This window comes from Tursiops truncatus, chromosome Y (assembly GCF_011762595.2).
Source record: "Tursiops truncatus isolate mTurTru1 chromosome Y, mTurTru1.mat.Y, whole genome shotgun sequence".
Taxonomy (NCBI): Eukaryota; Metazoa; Chordata; class Mammalia; order Artiodactyla; family Delphinidae; genus Tursiops; species Tursiops truncatus.
Window position 1 is genome coordinate 4,918,239 of NC_133428.1, and position 5,821 is coordinate 4,924,059.

Sequence of the window (5,821 nt, forward strand, 5' to 3'; positions counted from 1 at the left end):
AACTGCTTATCAATTTCAAGAATAAAAGTAAAGCGTTGGCAGAACTGGGCTGTAAAACTCATCACCCAGGGCAGCCTTCCTGGGACTCTTGTTACCTTCCTATCGCCTTCGAGGTACGCGGTCGACAGAATGGATGGTGTCTTATCGGAACGGTCCGTATCCTCAAATACACGCAGTTTCCAGTGCAAGTGGACTGAAATGGCCACGCAAGAGAGAGTGAGCCCTCACACAGCATGTTTTAAGCAGCTACCTGGGAGTATCCCAAAAAGCATCTTGATAGAGAATATTTCATCTCTGTCTAAACAGGCTTTGGGGAATTCGCTGTTGGTCCAGTGGTTAGTACTCTGCGCTTCCACTGCTGGGGGCCTGGGTTTGATCCCTGGTCGGGGAACTGAGATCCCACAAGGAAAAAACCCAAACAAACAAAAACAAACAAAAAATCAAGCAAACAGAAACAAACAAAACAAAAATAATAAGAACAACAACAAAAAAAGCCCCCCAAGGTTTGGATTTGCTAAGCTAGCATGACAGAACAAAATTTCTTCCACATCAGGGTATTTGGCATTTGAGTAGCTGCTGTCAGACAGATGGAATGTCTTATTTCAGACAAGTGGGAAGGGCTGTCCAGGCTGTCTCCTTCTAGAAAAGGACTGCGGACTCATTTCTACCCGAAAAGAGCAGTGTATTAGTTAAGAGATTGCCGTGTACCAAATTATCACACTCATTTCTTCTGTCACGGTTTCCGGGCAGAACATGGCTGGGTCCTCTGCCCGGGGTCCCACAAGGATGAAATCAAAGTGTCGGCTAGAGCTGAACTCTCCTCTGAAGCTCCGGGTCCTTTCTCTAGCCTGCTGGCTGTGGACAGGACTCAGTTCATTGTGGTTATAGGGTTGAGGATCCCAGAGGCCACCGGCTGTTCCCTGCCACGCGAGCCTTCTCCACCCCAAGGCAGTTTGCTCCTTCAAGGACAAAAACAGAACATCTCTGCTGCTTCACATCCCTCTGACTGTAAGTCGCTCACCTGATTAGGTCAGGCCCACCCAGGACAGTCATCCCTGTTGATCAACAGAACGTCACCCGTTTCGAGACTCTAGTTACCCCTGTAAAACCCCTTCACCTGTGTTGTGTAATGTAACTTAATCACAGGTGTGGCATCCATGCTAGTCATAGCCCCACCCACATTCAGGGGGAGATTAGACAGGGTGTGTGGACCAAGGGGTAAGGATTCGGGGGATCATCTTAGAATATGTGTATCACAAGCATAATTATTACGTAGCTTTTACTTCCTACTTATTAACAAAAGAACGCGTGATGCCAAGCATTTTTAAATATCCCCAAATCAATAAGGAAGGGAAAAAAGCTTGAGGCTCCATCTGAACTCCACCCACGCTCCCGGGAAGGCTAACAGCTCGGAAAAGGCATCCCTCAGTTTGAACAAGGACTGGATTTGCTTGGAGGCTAACGCAGATCTGGAAGCAGCAGCCGTAGCTTCCCGATACCAGAGACTAATCAAACAGTGCTTGCCACACCAAGTCCAAAAGCAATTCCTGACTCTACGTTTGATTTTGAACAACTGCACACACACAGCTCACCCAGACCAGCAATGTCATCTCTGAAAATGAAAAATAAGAGAAAATAAGCCTTCTTGATCTCTAAGACACAGTGAGCAGTGGTTTGAAGCGAGACCTTAGTTCCCTGCCCAGGAATTGAACCTGGGTAGCCTGGATGAAAACCAGGAATCCTAGCCGCTAGACCAGCAAGGCCTAGAGGCTAGAAGCAGAGTCCCCCTGGTTCTTAACCCCAGTGAAAAATGCATTTCTCACAGAGGCAAAACTGTAAAAACAGACGGAAAGTTTATTATTAGAGACCCAGCACAACAGTGAGTGCGACAGCACACAGAGAAATGGTTTAGTGAAGACAGAAGCAGGGCAGAGACGCACACCCAGGGAGCAAGGGTGTGGGCGTCCCCCGTAATGAGGAGAAGCCCAGGAAAGAGGCGCTTAGCTCATTCATACAGGGCAGTTCTTCCCGGTCTCTGTTTACCTTTGGCCAGTTACCTGGTTTCTTTTTCCGCACCTGCCCTGCCTAGGACCCTCCTCAACACGCGTGCAAAACGTTTTCCCAAGATGGATTTCAGCCCAGAGGCCTATGGGACAGCGTTCGCATCCCTCCTTTTTGAGCCCCCAGGAGCCTTTCTGCACATGTGCAGTGTCTCCCTTGCCCCAAGGATGGGAAATGCACAACCTCTTGATCTTTTACTGAGACAGGGTTTAGCCTCTTTCTGTTCCTGCCACGACTGCTATCTTACGGCGTCCACAGGAGACAAAGCCTGGCTGTTTACCCTCTGTCTGTTGTTATTTCCATTCTGAAGTGCAAACATGAGGCTGCTTGTAAATATCTAACCTGAAGCCCATCTATCTCCTGTCTCAGGGAATGCAAACAAGCCTAGTTGCAAGTGTTCCCCTGCGGAAGCCCATCTTCTTCTCGCCCCAAGAAATGTAAACAGGAGGCCGATGTCAATGCCTAGCCTGGAGCCCATCTATCTCCTGCCTCAGTCTGGTCCTCTTCTTCCTAGCTAGGGGTAGGGAAGAATTCAAATAAAATGTAGCCTGGGATGCTTTCCAGGAAGCTGGCAAGATTGGAGCCCAGAGCAGGGATAAACTCCACAGAAGTGCCAAAGCACATCCCGTACGCAACTGTTAGACCCCAGACTGTGACTCTGCAGGTTCAAGTCCCTGTTGGCTTCTCCATCTGCTGTACAAACAGATGTGTTTTGTTTTGTTTTTTTCTGCATCTGTTGAGACGGTCACGTGGTTTTGTCTTTTCTTCCGTTGAGGTGGTGTTTCACATTGGTTGATGTGCATATGTTGAACCATCCTTGTGGACCTGGAATGAATCCTGCTTGATCATGGGGCTTGAGCCTTCTTCTGTGTTGTTGCATTCGGTGTGGTAGTATTTTGTTGAGGACGTTTGCATCTATATTCATCAAAGATATTGGCCTGTAATTTTCTTTTTTCGGTCGTGTCTTTAGTTTTGGTATCAGGGTGATGGTGGCTTCATGGAATGACTTTGGGAGGGTTCCCTCCACTTCAGTCTTTCGGAACAGTTTGACAAAGACAGGTGTAAGTTCTTCTTTTATGTTTGGTAGAATTACCGAGTGAAGCCATCTGGTCCTGAACTTTTGCTTGCAGGCAGAGTTTTTTAAATTTAATTATTCTTACAGATTCTATTACACTTCTAGTGATCAGTCTGTTCAAATTATTGGTTCCTTCCTGAATCAGTTTTGGAATGCAGGTTGTTCCAAATCCTCTCGGGGGCCGATCTCTACCCAGTCACAGACCCTCCTGATGACTCTTTTCCTAGAGTTCCCCGGCTCTCCAGTGATGAGCCTGCAAATAAGAAAACATTCAGCCCCTTCAAGCTCACTGTTCACTGCTATCACACCGGCCCCAGTCCTCCTATAAAATGTGCAGGTGGAGATAAAGGAGCCTTGGGCTCCTTTGCTAGTTTTCACCCCCTAACTGATAGCAGGTCAACAGAAACCAGCCTTCCTGCCTGTCATTTTGCCCATAAATTAAAAGCAGACCTCTGCAGTCCCAAGGTCTTTCTTTCTTTCTCCAAAAATAAGCCCTGGTATCTGTGCCCCAGATCTTTTCTGAGAACTGAAAAAAAAACAAGACAAAACAAAAAAACAAACCTCAGGAAACTTTCAAGAACTGAACTACTCACCCGACCTAGGAGCAGGAAACAAGATACCCAAATGGATAAGAACCCTGGGTCCCTTCATCATTTAAAATATAATCACGTGGATTAAATGGTAGCTAAAAAAAACCTTAGCAAGCCCGGCCTGAACAATGGTATCTCAAGTAGTCATTGTGTGACAGACAGCAGGTCGCAGGTTGAGCATCTTTTCTCCCTGGGGAAAGAACAAAGTTGAATTCACATCATGGCCCGGGAGGATCTAACCCAGTGTGTCCTGGACGAGGGCAGTGGAGAGCATCGCCCAGTCCCAATTCCACAAAGAAAGACTAGATTTCAGGATGGCTTCAAGCCAAAGAGTGTCCTGTGGGCTGTGGGATTCTGGGTCCTGAAAGATGATGCGAGAAAACTCTGTTACACTTTTCCCCTTTGTCTTCCTGCATCCCCTCCTTTTTTTTGGGGGGGGGCCCAGTGGCTTGCAACATCTTCATTCCCCAACCAGGGATTGAACCCAGGCCACGGCAGTGAAAGCACTGAGCCCTAACCCCTGGACCACCAGGGACTTCCCCCCTGCATCCCCTCTTAACTGCTGAATTCTTTAAGCATCTCTGTCTCTCTTTGTCCCACTCTGCCTGCCCTCCCTCTGAGCTTTACCTGGTCCATTTTCTACCCTGCAGTGGACTCCTAATGGCCCAGCTAGCATCCACGTTCTCCTTTGTCCCTATTATCCGAAGCCTAGTTTATTTGAGGTGGCCGTCGGCCTAGCTTAAAGACTAAGCCCCACGGTCTCCCCTGGCACTGCAGGGTCTCTGATGACGTGTGAGCAGAGGCCGTGCAGTGGCTCCTGCCTGAGAGCTTCTGAACGTAGAGCACCTCTGGTCTTCCGCGTCCAGCGTCTTGGACACGACGACGAAAGCTTGAGGCACCATCTTGAAACATGAGTTGACAGTGAGGTCGGAAGCACAGAGTCAAGAGGACTGGACAGGAAAGACCAGAGTATCCTGGTCTCTGATGACAATGTAACTGGCACGCGGACCCTGGTCTGTCTCCTTCAGTGCGTCCCCACAATAAGCCTCTGCCTTACGGAGGCGCGTGGGATTTTCTTGTCTTGGCTTTTAGTTTTTCTAAGTTGTATTTATTTATTTATTTGCTTGAAGCGTAGTTGATTTACAATGTTGTGTTAGTTTCTGGTGTACAGCAAAGGGATTCAGCTCTACGTTACATATATATCAATTTTTTTCAGATTCCTTTCCCCTATAGGTCATTACAAAATATTGAGTAGGCTTCCCTGTGCTCTGCAGTAGGTCCTTGTTGGTTCTCTGTTTTATATATAGTAGTGGGTATATGTTAATCCTGAACTCCTAATTTATCCCTCCCCCACCCCCTGATTTTCTTTCATAATAGATAAGTAAGAGCGTACTAGATAGGCACTTGATTGATTTTTATAAGTATCGTGCCATCAGTAAACATCCTCTGAGCTCGAGCGGGGAGAAAGAGGGTTGTAGCAAACATCATTTCACAGACGCTCGCTGGGCGGTTCTGGAAGAGTGCGTCCGCCTCCTGTGCTTTTCCAGGAACCCTGGAGAACCGTGAGGGTCTCCTTTCTAGAAAGCGTGTGGTTAGGGCCAGGTGTTGCATCCGTGTGATCTCCTGAGAGCAAAACCGTCCACCCTCACGCTCACCCCGAGCCCTGAGAGATGAAAGCACACGTGACTGTCTGCTTCGTACGCTGTTGCTGTATTCCTCCGTCTTCATTTGTTTCCACAAGGCAAGTCGTTTGATGGTCCGGGCAAGCTTTCAGTTGCTCATCACAAGAACTCGCTAGAAGACCCATCGACTCCCCGCTGAAAAGTGTCCACAGGAAGCGTGCCACGTTTTACCTCTGTGGATGCCCGTACATCAGTATGAGTTGTTGACAAATCTTTTTAATTCACCCAAGTGTTCAGAGGGGACTATTTAACCACACACACATCCATAAAGCCTTCGTTCCCAAGTCAGAACGCCCAGTGCAGAAAAAGAAGAGAAACGTTTTCTGAACGTCACCATACTTGACACGTCTGAGCCGCTCCGAATAAAGCCAACGGAAGACCAGTATCTGTAGCCTCAGGTCCTTTATCTTCTC